The sequence below is a fragment of the Hyposmocoma kahamanoa genome, unplaced genomic scaffold, assembly GCF_003589595.1.
Source record: "Hyposmocoma kahamanoa isolate Upper Pololo Valley unplaced genomic scaffold, ASM358959v1 87, whole genome shotgun sequence".
Taxonomy (NCBI): domain Eukaryota; kingdom Metazoa; phylum Arthropoda; class Insecta; order Lepidoptera; family Cosmopterigidae; genus Hyposmocoma; species Hyposmocoma kahamanoa.
Window position 1 is genome coordinate 19,934,032 of NW_020654422.1, and position 15,966 is coordinate 19,949,997.

The following is a 15,966-nucleotide window of genomic DNA, read 5'->3' on the forward strand; positions in this document are numbered from 1 at the left end:
AATTTGAATTTGAGATGTATAAGATAAACTAATGACCAACATGATAGATATACATATGATCTAAATACAAAAATAAAGTAAACTAACGGTAGATCTAATTAAGATAACTGCAGCTGTAGGTTCAAAAAAAAACCAAAAGCTTTTACGAGTAATTTAATTTAAAACAATTAAAATTACAAAATTAATTGCTAAAAATAGGTGACAATCGTTCGATGTTTGAAACAAAAGTGTCTGACTTAAAAATTACACTATTCCGGTAAAGCGGGACACGTGCGCTGACCCAGCGCCTCGTGACCGGTGCATTTGATATGTCTTCCTTTTGTAGAAGTGTGGAGTCGGCGGCTTCCTTTGTATTGCAATATTTAACTATCTCCTTATCTTTACTTATTTTTGCCAAGAAGCGGTGTAATGTGAGCACTACTGTTTTTCCATTTTGAAGGGTACTGGGGTCTGGTGGTATATACACTAGCTACACGAATGATATGATGCTATTGACAGGCGTGCCGCTTACCATTAGACGACTCTTTCTTCCCGTAATTTGGTATCATAAAAAAAGTAAAAACGAGAGACTACATATGCCAGAAGTTTATAAAAAAAAAAATTAATATCTTAGTAGTACAACATCGTGATATTCAATAAACTTACTATAACACTGGGAATATAATATTTTTTAGATGCAGGTAGACAAGTGGGCCGCGCCTCCACCGGCGTAAAATTGGCGTGGCGAAAATGCTTTATTTTAATTATGTATCATTTTATTCGTTAATTATTTACTATATTCCAATTAAAATGATTACGTTCCTGTCTACTTACTTCTTATTCATACTATATTTAAATTAAGAGCGTTTATTTTATTTTATTGTTTTTTACAAACATTCTTTAAATGTTTTTTTAACTCTATGTATTTAGGAGCTTCGAACATTACACGTACACGTCTGTCCATAACAGTTGCAGTACCACTCAGAGCTTTAAATCGCAAAGATCTGATCATTGATCATTGGCCACTACGCACATCACCGTGTGACATGATTTGACAACTCCTATGTACCTGTAATTTCACCAGCAGCCTTCAAAACCAAAACACAGGAAGCGGCGCAGGACAGGTCGTTGTGGGGGAAGCCTATGTTCAGCAGTGAACGTCTTTTGGTTGATATGATGATGATGTCATTCTTGATCTTCCTCTTTCTTTTTCCTTCTTCTTCATCATCCACAGTTTGGGCCATTCACCACGGTCCTGTGCTAGCCGCATCCATTGACGCGTACTATGTCGTCGAGCCACCTTGCTACTGGGCGCCTAACGCTTCTTTTTGTCCATCCTCAGCCACCAATCAGTCGTTTTTGCTCCACCTGTCGCCATCTCGTCTCCGTTCTTATTAGAAAAGAATTGCTACGTCCATTTTACGCTAATCTCGCCGCTACTGACGAGGATTTCACGTTTGGCATTCACATGTATGCAAGCAAATAATTCCTTTCGTAATTAAATTTGTTCGTAAAAAAAAAATTTCATCCTTCTAAACTTTGGAGGTATTAGACTTTTTACACTTCTGTGTTTTCTTTTCATGGATCTTGAGATGACACATCTAGTATTAACTTTTAACATCAATGTTCAACCTGTCTGTAGAAAAATATTTATTAAAAGTTTCGCAATCTAACAGTTCTCCAATCAATCAACCAAATAATTAACGAGCTGATGAAACATTAATGCACATTAAAACATATTATAACAGCACATAATAGTAAGTTAGAATAAATGAACATACAATAGGTGACTTAGTTGCTAAGTAGCAATTTCTACCTCAGAATAGAAAATTAGGAGATACAAAGCCTTTACAAAAATATACTTTTCATACTATCTCCATAAAACATAAACATAATTTATACTTACGTCATATTTTTTTGTTATGCCAAGTGACGGGACGAATAAGTCGTGCGCCTGCTGGTGAGCGACATTATGCTTTAAGCTTTACTGTCACTTTCCCTATTTGGTATGGGGTACTGGTAAAATTACAGACACATGGTACTTGTCAACTTATGTCTCTGGGAGACGGGCGAAAGGTCAGTGCCCCGTCAGATCTTTGCGATTTAAAGCTCTGAGTGACACTGCAATTGCTATTGGACAAGCGTGTTGCTTACCACGAGCATCAGCACGACTTGTTCGCCCCGTCATTAGGTATCATAAAAAAAAGTAAATATAGATAACATACAAATAATAATATTATTGTGCCATCGAAAGGTATGTAGTTCAGTGCTTGTAATACCAGTTTAAGGCGATTAATACACTGCGACGGTGCGTGGGACGCAGTATCACACGCGCGATGGCGGAGTCGCAGATCTGCGTCAACGCGTGGTTTAATCTGCGCGGGGGCAGCGGTCGTACTCGGTTCGTAGTTGATCGCCGTAGTGATTGTATATGTAGCTGAGATCCTTCTTTGACAAGAATGGTTAATAATACAGAACTCATTCAGGACGCTGCAGTTATACTGTCGATTTGGTTTTTGTTTACTCAAATAAAAAGACACCGAAGATAACATTAAACTTCATTACAAAGGTTTAAGAAAATATGAAGGTTGATTTTTCAATTACACACGCATGTCAACTGAATCCTTTGATTATTTGTTGGGGATAATCTCAGTACAGAGTACTAAAAAAACTGACCTGAAAAGTACGTGGAATTACGTCTATTTACTAAGTTTTATCGAAATATCCTCTAGTTCGCCACTATACAGGACTTGATACTGGAGATAATAAATATAGGTTCTCACTACGATACTACTCAAAGTATTTTGAGAGAAAAACGCCTTGAATTGGAGAAATAGCAAAATCAACCATTAAAGTAATAAGTAATAGCTCCTAAATTAAAGTTAGGCGCCTATTTATAAAAATGAAACTTCATGCGTGAACAGCCACCCTTCGAGGTGGATGATTTTCTTCAAAATGAAATAGGACCACTATGGAAGTACCCCCTTTCCAACAAAAAAAGAATCATGAAAATCGGTTCACAAATACCGGAGTTATCGCGTAACATATATACAACAAAAGAACATACAGTCGAATTGAGAACCTCCTCCTTTTTTGAAGTCGGTTAAAAATACCGGACGACAATTACTGGAATAGACACAAATTGATTAAAAATCTGCGCGGTAGTGAGGAGCGCAGTATGCCATACCTTGCGGTTGACCGCGCGACTTGGCGCGAGGGCGTTGTCAGTGTGTACGACGGCGTATGTTTTCCATACAAACTGAGGTACTTCCGTACAACGTTCAAAAACGCAGCTCCACGCTCCACCGCAGGGCGTAGTGCAGTGTGTTAATCGCCTTAGATTGTCATTCGCAACTGATTGCTACATAGTAAGCACGAAATAATACATAACTACATATACTCAAGGACATTATATAGAGGTACATTCAAAGACTTCAATATATAGACAAGAACATTTCACAGAAGCTATATGTTCCAAACAAAACACTATCAATGGTGACAGTGTTTTGTTTTAGTGTTGAATTTTGTCAAAGAGTATCAGTACCGTAGTACCGTGGACAGATACGACAGTCTATATCTGTTGGTAATGAGCTAGGGAGGCAGATAATATGAAGATAGTAGATAGTATTATTGTCATTATATCATAAAACAGACTGTTCAGTACAGAACATAAAAGTTTAGTTTAATAATAATAATAATAATAATAACGCACACACTCAACATAGCCCCGCACTAGGGAAACCCTGTGTCGCGGGTGCCATGGACACACACATAGACAACCACAAATTACACCCAAACTCACGAGAGAAATAAACGTAGGCCATACAAATATTTCTCCCGGCCCGGGAATCGAACCCGGGGACCTCTGCGTGGCCGTCCGGTATGGTAACCGTCCGGCCACAGAGGCAGTTTAATTTTAATTTTAGTTTAATTTTAGTTTATTTATATAACAATATTAATTTGTATAAAATAGTAAATGTTTTTAGTCTCATTATAGCAACACCGGTAATTTTTGTTGTGGTCAACACCGGTGGCCATTTTTCTCTCTCTTCCAAAATTTGTACAAGTGTAACGAGCGTTTTATTTCTATATAAAAAAAAAAACAATATTTTAAAAGTTCTTAGCCTTTTATTCAACACTGACCACACCAAAACAGATTAATCGCGTGCCTGTGCAAGGATATTTCCATTTTTGTACTGATATTTTTTTAAATATTTTTGCAATACCAAAGACACAAGATGGTATTATTTAATTGTTTCAAAGATGAGAACATACTAAAAATTAATAGAGAATTACTAAAAAGAAAAAACATATTAAGTAAATGGTAAAGTAAAAAATTTATTATCCTGCATTGCAGTCCGCCTTGCCTTTCGCCGCATAATGCCAGATTATTGAATAGCCCCTTTTAAGGAGAAAAAAAACAGTCTAGGTGTTGAAATTATTGATGTTATGTTATGTACTTTTCTTTGCGCAAAAGCAAAGATCTTTAGACCGGGTCTTTTTATATATTTTTTTTAATTTGTGTAGTAATCATAGTAACTGTTTTATTCATATTATGCATACTCCGTTATTGTGCAATCAGAACACTCTGTTGTTTATTAATCTATTATATTATGTATTGTCTTGTTTTAACACGCGTCAATACATGCTTGCGGAAACAAGATGGATAGTGTGAAATTTTGCTTTGTATTTCGTGATTGTAAAATATTATAATACACAAATTAATAAAAAAATGTAGTGACATTGATTGGGTAAGTAATGTAGTGGTACGTTACTTATCGAATCAATGTCAATAATTTAAAACTTTAAATTTATGTTTACACGATTAGTCAAATAGCGAAATGTGAGCAATGCACCGGTGTAAATTAATTTTCAGAGAGGATCGCATCTGCGTCAGCCATCTTGAATGTTTGACAATCAACCAAATTAAGTGTTTTCACGCTTAATTTCAGTGAAACACAGTGTGTGTGTCATCGAGTATATAACCAGAAATAGAGACGAAATGTCATTTAATTTGTTTGAAAATTATTCTGCCATATCATTACGTTGACAACTGTGCTCCGATTGGCCAGCCCGAATTCGAAACAACTGACGGGTGTCGTTAACTATTTCACTTCAAATCGACCAGTTTAACGTGAGCTTTGCTATTATTATAGCAAAGCTCACGTTAAACTGGTCGATTCCGTTTGTTTTTAATTAGATGTTTTGCTGTTTTTCTCACACCACCGAATGCAACAGCCCCCATAGTTAGAGATTTATCTTTGTTATAATAAATACAGAATATATTATTTTGGAATATACAGGTCACTTGTTCGCGCTGTACTATTTCGGTTTTCTAATTTGTGATTTCAATGCAAACAAGAGTTGAATTAAAAGTGATATACGGCCCATTAGCCCTTATTTCGTCTCTATTTCTGATTATGTACTCGATGATATGTATGAACCGCCGCATCCAGCACATAGATGTCGTTGGGTAGGTACACTAAAAAGAGTTAAATTATGATAACATCTTTCATTGTTATAGAACTACTGGCCACATAATATACATTTATTCGAAATCAAAAGTCGAATGATGGCATTCTTTTTTCCAGTTAAACGGTCTGGTATATGTCGCTAGTGTTTTATATGAACATTGTTATTATAATTCAACCTTTTTTTAGCATTCAACTAAATAATATGTCCATGAGTGTAGATGTTAACAATACACTTACAGCAATATCCACACATAATTATAGTACCACACCCACATCGAAGGATTTTAGTGTCTTGTGTTGGATACAAGCAACTGGTAACTAGCAAAGTTTTTTTTAATAATGTCAAGTGACGGGACGAACAAATCGTGCACCAGATGATAAGCTATACGCCTGTCCATAACAGTTGCAGTAAACTTCCGATTAAAGTTTAAGAAGCAGAAACGGAAACAGATGTAAGAAAGCTGCGGAACTTCCACAGTTGCAGAGACAGAATTCTGTTGCATCATTAACGGAAATGCGGGGACATGTAGGTTATCTACCATAGATACCTCAAACAGATTCAAAATATCATTAAAAAACAAGTGAAGAGTACCAGGTCTGAACGGTCACGTATGAAGAGATTAATGGAGATAAACGGTTTGTCAGAACAAACCTTTCATCTTCATTAATCTCTCCAGACGTGTTTCCCCGAGACGTGATGGTTCTTTATGAGACTCATGCTACTATTACTGTAGAATCAAAACTATTAAAAATATAACAAGCTTACATATAATTAAATTTTTATTGAATTGATATTCAATTATTTTTTGTGAAATTACTCCACTAGTTTGTTATAATTATTAATACAAAGATTTTGAAAAGTGTTCTATCTTTGTATTAATAATTATAACAAACTAGTGGAGTAATTTCACAAAAAATAAAAGAATATCAATTCAATAAAAATTTAATTAATACAGTGAATAGCGACATCTCTCGCCAGGACTGGTAGCTGTAAAGGTACTAACTGGGTGATGAATCTGTCATAGATTTCTCATAGATGGCGCTACGACTAAAAAGTCGTTGAAAGACCAAGTACAAAGACACGACGCAAGCACATACAAAAATTCGCGAGGTCCGTTGGTTCGTTCCGTGGCTTAGTTGGTATAGCGTCTGGCACGGTATGCAAGAAGACGTCGGTTCGGATCCGACCGGATCGAAGGAATTTTTTCTGGGTGTTTTTTCCGAGTGTTCGATCTTTGTATTAATAATTATAACAAGCTTACATATACTTCAAGCCCTTTTCCCACCGGGGTACACAGGAAAAACAGCCTTCTTGCTATACAATCCTGACACACATCGTTCGCTTCATCAACACGCATCAGTGTTCAGACATGCCTGTTGGTCAAGTTGGATATGATAAATTAAGAAATAAATTATTATTATTATTACCTTCCAACACAGAGGTGGCCAGCAATGGGGCGTATATGAAATGTTACAAAGGTCACGCATTTGTATTTAACATTGAGTTATTGTTTCCTTATTACAATGACAATGTAATAATTTAACAATCAACTACGTATCTATCGTTCTATATCTAAACTAAATTATTACTTGCCATTACCGTAATCCATGACGCATGTCTACATAATTTCAAGTGTCAATGACATAGTTAGATACAGTCGTTTGGTATATATTTCACATTAATTGCTCAGTTTTAAAAATAAATCACACATTTGTGAATTAATTACCCTATTAATAATTAAATGTCACTAAGTCAATAGCCTTGTTACTTTCCGAATTTACATTATGGGATATCCTATTACGAAAAATTCTTACGCAAAATTGACGTAACACCTGTATAGGCAATCAACTAGAGTCGTGTCTTTATCCATTTGGGAGTATAACTTGTTCGAGACACTGGGTAAATCAAGATTATGTAGATGTAATAGCTTAAAAATTCACTTCCTGTTTGTAAGCGAACAGCTTAATAAAATATTTATAGAATTAAATAAAAATAATTATATAATATGAATACATAAAAAATCCACGCCCACAATCTGGTCTCTAATTAAGTTTTCTGTTCTATTACCAGAGCAATGAAGTTGTCAAGCACTACAGAGCAACCAGACCAGAACCAATTTAGAATTTATTTTCCAAATTGACCTTACCTGTGCTAGTCTCTGACTTACAGAGTTCTGTATAATAGAATTGAATCCTGTTTTCGTTTTTTTCAATACCCAGGGGCAATATGATTGTTACTAATATAAACAACAATAGATAGATAATTATAAAATAAAGTGGTACGAAAAAAAACAAAATATTATCTAAATACAAACTGACTGAGGAACCAGAAAAGTTTTGTCAAATGTGTCGATCCTCTGAGCGTTGAGCCGACTCAGGTGAGGTGCAACCTTTGGCGCGAAAGAGTTCTACGTTTGTCCCGCTTTCTGAGAGTCTTTCTCCTGGACACGAATTGCCATGGCCGATCTGGATGTCTTTAAATAGTTTTCGAACTCAGGTTGGTCGGAGCAGGAACAATTTGTTCAGGTGGGGATTTTCGGATGTTTCTAAACCTGGACTGCTTGTGCGGTGCGACTCAAACGATGGTCCATCGTGCCCTGCGTGCCCTAACACCTGCACGCTTGAGGATTTAATGGCGGCTGCTAGTGACACGGTCGGCGTGGACAAAAATTATAAGACATTTAACATTTACAGTTGATTAGAAAATTTTTGACGCTCGTAGAATCTTATTTAATGAAATCTGATAGTGCAATATTAATTCTAATTAAATTAAACGAGGAGAGGAGACCGTTGCACTTGAAAATATTGAAATCGTTTTGCCAAAAACAAGACCCAGAGTAAATAAATACAAATTCGGACAAAGTATGAAACCCTGTAGAACACTTTTGATGGGGGGATATTAATTAATACGCTATCTAGCGAAGGCCGTATGTTTGATATTAATGAATGTAGTTTGTTAATGAAATGAAGTTGAAACTATTTAAATTGTGTTGCCAAGAGCAAGACAGAGTGACTAAGTATAAACTTGGGCCAAGTATCGAATCCTGTAGAACACTTATGATGGTGGACTATAAATAAATAAACTCTCTTAGAAATGAAATTAAAAATATTTAAACAATATTGCCAAGAGGAGCTTATGAACACCATTAATTGCACGAAGATGTCGTACTTCGGCCACGTCATGAGGAACAATAAATTCTAATTACTCCAGCTTATCGTCTAAGCAAAATCACGACAACGCAGTGTTGGCAGAAGGTGACAATCCTGGTTGAAATTTTTTAGGGAATGGTTCGGCTGCAGTACCACCTCGTTCTTTAGAACGGCAGCCTCTAAAGTCATAATTGCCATGATGTAGTCCAACCACCGATAGGAGAGTGACCCCAAGAAGAAGAAGATTGCCAAGAGCAAGGTAGAGGTAGAGTAACTAAATACAAACTTAGGCCAAGTATAGAAGCCTGTCGAACACACATTTTTAGTACACGTTGGTGTACTCCAGCGCTCAATAACCGCGAAGATAACATTTTTATACAATGATTATGACAACAACGCTTGAGCTGTTTTTTCCTGATATACGTTAGGTACGATTAGACTCGATTATGAGAGTTGTTTGACCGGCCGGCATACGCCCTGTTCGTGAGCAGTTAGTGATGCATCAAATTCATATAACACGCCCCTATGTACTATACCGCAATATTTTGCTCAACTTCTCCGTGCGTATTGTTTCTAAATTTAACCACTCAAAACGTGTTCGTTTACAAGGTACATTTGGATGTTGCAAAATTTGAAAGAATGTTTTCTACTAAATACAAAATGAACATAAATGTCAAAATGTAAAATTGTGTGTTGTCCTTATCACACAATTTTTGATTCTCAATTATCGTTCACTCCGCCATGTTTTATATTTTGCAGCTATATGTTTAAAAAACATACATATTGTTTACTAATACGCGAATTTCATTGATACGGTAAACTACATTATTGCAAAGGCCGGGAAATAAGGGAGCGCCGGACGAGTATGAGTTACAAGGCCGAGCACTAACGAGGTCTTGTATTATACATGTCAGGCAATTCCGTGTGTAATACATAGTGCCTATCTTCAACAATGCGAGTAAATAATGGAAAAAGTAAATAATGTACACATATAATAGAAAAGGTAAAATATATGTACAATTGTATTGTTAAAGTAATTTATTATACGTTAGGACAATCGTTGATAGAAAAAGATTGTGACGATGCGACCTCCTTCAACATCATCCCACCTTTTTATCACCGTTTTCTCTGGTTCCTGGCCACCTTCTTGAAATTTCGAATCGTTTTTTTATTCCTCTTCTTCGTCACTCTTACTTTTCTTCTTTCCGTCGCCACTCACTTCGAAATTTCCGAAGCCAGCACTTGTGCTCGACTTGATATTAAATTCTTACCAGCAGGCTGATTTTGATTCAAAACGGGATCGAACCATAGGGTCCATACATGATCTATTATATTATATACTTTGTAACACCTTGTAAACATATGGAAAAGCAATAAAGATTGAGTATTGAGTATTGACCCGATCGGGTAGTCTCGAAATCCAGATGAGTTTCTGAGCGAGAAGATGAACCTGATTCCTACTATATCTTTCTAATTTGTGAGTTAAGTCAACTATTGTTCCGATTAGAAATGTCAAAAGTTTCCGACCAGCCAGTTGTGAATCGCAATTATGTGCCTCGACTCGGAAGACGCTTTTTTCGATCGGGAGAGATAATCAAAATCAAGCTGCAGTTATACATTGAAATTCATGTAACCGTTAATTCGTTGTAACGGAGTGTTTTATACTATTCTACCTGTTTTCTATACATATTCAAACGAGCATACGAGTCACTCGATGGACATCAGATAAGCTTATGCATTGCTAGCCTTTGAGAGTCCTGTAAACAAACTTGGAGTTCTTCACCCCAAGTCATAGCGTAAAGGAAATACTTCAGGAAGACGATCATTCCACTTCTTGCAGGTTCGAGGAAGGAACGAACCAGATGCCCGCGTGGTCTTACAGTGTCAGGCATCTAAGATGTGGGGATAGACTCTACTCCGTTGGCGGGAGGTGCGATGGTGGAAACGAGATGGTGATACCAGTTCCAAAAGTTCCTCAGAGCACTCCCCATTATGAAGACGGTAGAATACACACAGAGAGCCAACGTCTCTCCGTAGGATAAGCGACTCGATGCCATTATATTTCTTTACAACCTGTTTTTTCCCTTCTTGTACCTTTCGTTTATTTATATCTACAATAAAAATTATGTGGACCGAGCCTTCTATTTAATATCCTTCTATTTAGACTGCCTCCGTGGCCGAACGGTTACCATGCCGGACTGTCACGCAGAGGCCCCAGGTTCGATTCCCGGGCCGGGAGAAATATTTGTATGGCCTACATTTATTTCTCTCGTGAGTTTGGGTGTAATTTGTGGTTGTCTATGTGTGTGTCCATGGCACCCGCGACACAGGGTTTCCCTAGTGCGGGGCTATGTTGAGTGTGTGCGTTATTATATTATTATTATAATATTTTATTTAATTCTATTTAATTTCAAGTATTCTCGATCAAAGATTAGATGTTCAAATTAAATATTGTAATGATAAATGTATTCAAATATATATTTGCAAAGAGCAACCTCTAGAGTTTCTTGCTCTTTCTTCTCAGGAAAATCTGCCATACGAATGAGCAGTTGTTTAATAAGTATGACTATTTCAAGTGTAATTTGCTGACCTATGAAATAAAAATTGTTGGACTTTGACTTTGAAATTACGCAATACCCTTGGCCAAGAACCGGCCACTAGGTATTGATCTTCAAGCACATTTATATGAGTAATCATCATTATCATCCACAGCCGGATATCACCCACTGCTAGGTATAGGCCTCCCGTAGTTTGTGCCATTCACCACAATCCTGCGCTAGTCTCATCCATCTACTGCCCGCAACTTTAACAATGTCGTCGTCCCCATCTCGCTCGGTGACCAAGCAATGTATATACATTGCTTGGCCACCATTCGGTTGTTCCGAGACGTGGTGAACACAGGTGGAGAAAAACGATAATCAAATAATGAGTAATATATAAAAGAACACCAAAAAAGCACTTCATTGTATTTTACCGCCTTTTTCTTTTTAAAAAGTGTGCGATGTGGGTGCATTCCAGCACCTTACATTATTACCTTATTAACACACAAATTAAAGTGACGTTTTTCTTCCTTCGACTAAAGCATCTAATTAGCCATACTGTACATGTATATTTTAATTTTCCTTCAATGATTTAATTTTCTGACATTATTTCGTGGGATATCGTTATGTCCTTACGGTGGCCATTTTGTAAACCATTTCACAGAAAAAAAGAAATAACCCAGACAATTTTATTTTTTATTAAATTCTCGCAATTGCGGACACTGATTAGTGCAGTATGACAGACAAGTAAGCTATATGACAGTTCTTCTTTGTTAAGAAATAATCATATATTACATGACAACCCGCGAGGGTACGGCTAACATTCTATAAATATAAACAAATTTCTGAAACAATCAATCAATAACTAAATAACTAACCATGTCTATCGTTTATTGTATTTTACACCCATGTACTTATAATTTATATTGAATGATAAAAAATTCGTTAAGACTGTAGTGGTAGTATTTTTGTAAAAAATCTTAATTTTATCTATAATTTTGATTTGGTTGGTAATATTATTATAGATTTTCATTACCTTGGAATGTTGACCAGATGTAAATATTTGTAGTTTTGAGAAAGGAGTTTTAAACTATTTTCATGCGTCTTGTTACATTTCACACTATTCAGCGGTGAATAAAGTCCATGTTTCATAACAAATTTGCTAGCCTCTAAAATGTACTGACAGAGATGGGCAGTGGGTTAACCCAATTAATCCGACCGGACTTGAAACAAGTTTTTACCCAAACCACCGGTTACACTAACATTATACATAAAACATTATACGCATAAAATATACGGGATTTGGTATAATTCCACACATAATAGAAACATAGATATAAAAAATATTTTTTGTACCACCTTGCAATCCTTTCTAACATTTGGTAGTAATATCTTTACATTTGAACAAAACTCGATTCACAAATATTTAGTTGTAAATAGTTAGTAGCCCGCGATTTCGGAGGTTAGCGTTGGTTTTGAACCCGACAGCCCTACCTAATAAACGGGTTTTTTTTACACGTTTATTACGTTACTATACATGTTTATTTCTCGGGGCCGTTGATAAATTGATGTAGTAAGAGTTACTATTTTGTATTTGAAAAAGTAGGATCTGCACAAGTTCGTTTGGTTAATTTTTGCAAGTATTCTCAAACTTGACAAACAGTTACGGTTCATAGATAATAATATTCCTAACAACCTTTATTCTTATATAATTTCTTGAAAAGTTGAGTTGAGACTTTCGGAGAAAAAATATTTTTTTTTGTATGGAGAAATATACATTTTATTTTTTATCTCAAAATATGCGAAAATCCTAATGTGCGTGGGTTACTTACAGTATAGTTTCAATCATTTTGTAGGTAGAAAAAATAATCCATCTGATTTTACTTGCGACTTTCTAAGTAACGGTGCGGCAAAATTGCTAACTCTTTTATGTACTTTTTTAACCAAATTCATGAGCTTCGACTAAAGAAAAATTAATTTTAGTGTAATTTAGAGAGTATTATAATAATAACACGAAAGTTAAGTAGAAACTAGTATATTGTGTTAAAAAATAAATAACAAATTTAAAATTTTGACACTTTTTTTTGACAGCCGCAACTACCTGCAGGTGGATTATTTTTTTCTTGTTAGAGAGTGATTGGACCTATATTGTAAATAAAGCACACATATTACATGTTCCTACATTTCGAGGTAAAACATAGAATGTTTATTTCTCCAAACAAGAAAAAAGATTTTTTTTCTCTGAAACAATCAGCTTCTCAGAAATTACATAAGAATAAAAGTTATCAGGAATGTTATTATTTATCATATGAAAAAAATCAGCTCTGCATTCCTAATTAATATTAATAATAATTGATAATTCTTGGACATAGGAATAACTTGTGGAGTACCGAGCTATGTGATAGATAATAACATTCCTGACAACTTTTATTCTTGTATAATTTCTTGAAAAGTTGATAGTTTCAGAGAAAAAAAAACATTTTTTTTTTTGTACGGAAAAATATACATTTTATTTTTTATCTATAAGTATAGAGATATTCGCATTTTCTCGGAGTCGAATTGGACTTAGTACACAAGCGACATCTGACGTGAGTCCGAGTTTTATAGAATTGTATACCCTTGGATTCAGAATGAATACAAATCGCATGCAATGAGCAAACGCGCTTACAGTTGTATTTTAAAGTAATGCATAAAATGTCTATTTATATTAAAGAAATATATTTCCTCGGAATAGTAAATTCCAGTGATCAATATGCAAAATATTGCCACCAGTATTTCTGCCGCCCAGCAGTAATGTGAGCACTGTGTTTCGGTTTTGAAGGGTAAGGGTGCTGGAGATGTTACAGACACAAGGGACTTGTCAACTTATGTCTCAAGGTGACGGGCGCAGTGACAGTGCCCCTCACTTGTTTGCGATTTAAAGTTCTGAATGGCACTGCAACTGCTATGGACAGGCGTGTCGCTAACCACCAGGCGCACGACTTGTTCGCCCTGTCACTTGGTATAATACAAAAATACAGACGAATTTAAAACCTTCTCCTTTTTTGAAATCGGTTAAAAACGACACACAGTAGACCACAATCTCTTAATGGTATGAATTTGCCAATGATATCTGTTGATAAGATACTAATGATATCTTTTAATAACCGATACTTGTAGTTACATTTGTTATCATTAAAAATATAATTAAATAAATGATTCTATGGTATCTACCCTATTGTGTCACAAATAAATCATCGTGTCGTCATTTCAAAGGTTAATATAGGTTTTCTATTAGTACTAATGTGTGATTGTTACATTTTTATTTACACAGAACAAAAACAATTGGAATGTATGTAAAGTTAAGAATCACACATCCTTGAACTTAATTCATTCATTTTAGGAAACACCAGTAAGTAGACAGTAAAGTAATTATAACATTTTTGTTTTACAAGAAATCGACCTCAAAAGTGTGTAGAATTAAATAAATAATAATAACGCACACAATCAACGTAGACCCACACTCAACGTAGACCCGCACTAGAAAAACCCTGTGTCGCGGGTGCCATGGGCACACACATAGACTACCACAAATTACACCCAAACTCACGAGAGAAATAAATGTAGGCCATACAAAAATATTTCTCCCGGCCCGGGAATCGAACCTGGCACCTCTGCGTGGCAGTCCGGCATGGTAACCGTTCGGCCACGGATGCAGGTGATAAATATTAGATAACATCATACACGTTGCTTTGATCCCAAAGTTTGATCCTAAAGCACCTGTGTTATGGAAATCGGAAACAATGAAGACACGACTAGCCATTGTTAGGATACACTTAGCAGAACACCAATCGGTGAAAATCCTGCCCTTGACACACTGAGATGATTTAAAATTGACTGACTTGTGGGCTAGGGAGTCTACTTCCATCCTATATCCGGTATCCGTCCGAAACAATTACAGTCAAATAACTTATATTCGACCAAACGAAGAGACAATATCAAGTGTGAAGCTCCGGGACGTCTTCTCGTCCGCAATACCGCAGTCCTTGAAGACTAAAGTCTTCGAAGAGTATGTCTACCTCAGTCTAACCGTCAAGTTAGGCAGATCCCGCTTCGAGGAAGAGGTCAATCGTCCAATCCGACTCGGTTGGGCAGCTTTCGGGAAGCTCAGGGACCTCTTCTCGTCCGCAATACCGCAGTCCTTGAAGATATAAGACTTCGAGCAGTGCGTATTGCCAGCGATGACCTACGGCGCTGAGACGTGGTCATTTACTATGGGCCTCATAAAAAATGCTCGACATTTCTCTTCTCTATCGAGTCAGAAATGAGGAGATCTGTAGAAGAACGAAAGTCACCGACATAGCTCAAAAGATTTGCTAGTTGAAGTGGCAGTGGGCAGGGCCCATAGCACACAGAAAGGTTCTCGAATCTCCATTCAACGAACCGCAAGGCATTCCGTGGGACGGCACCGGGACTCTCAAATACTTAAATTACTATTCAGCTTGCTAGTTAAAGAGAATACATATTTAACGTGTAAGCTTAATATTGACAAGGCATAGGGAAACTATTTTTAACCGACTTCGAAAAGAAGGAAGTCAAAGTCAAAGTCAAAGATTATTTATTCCATAGGTAAAATAAATTTACACTTGAAAACGTCGCATTTAAGCTACTGCTCGTTCACTACGTTGACCTCCCTGTGAAGAACTAGCAAGAAACTATAGTGATCGCTCTTTTCAAATAAACTAAAATGCTATGGAATACACTTTGAATCAAATTTGTGTGGATTCTGGAGCCATGTCGTCTTTCCATACATCTTTATCTAACACGTAGTCTTCAATTTTGTA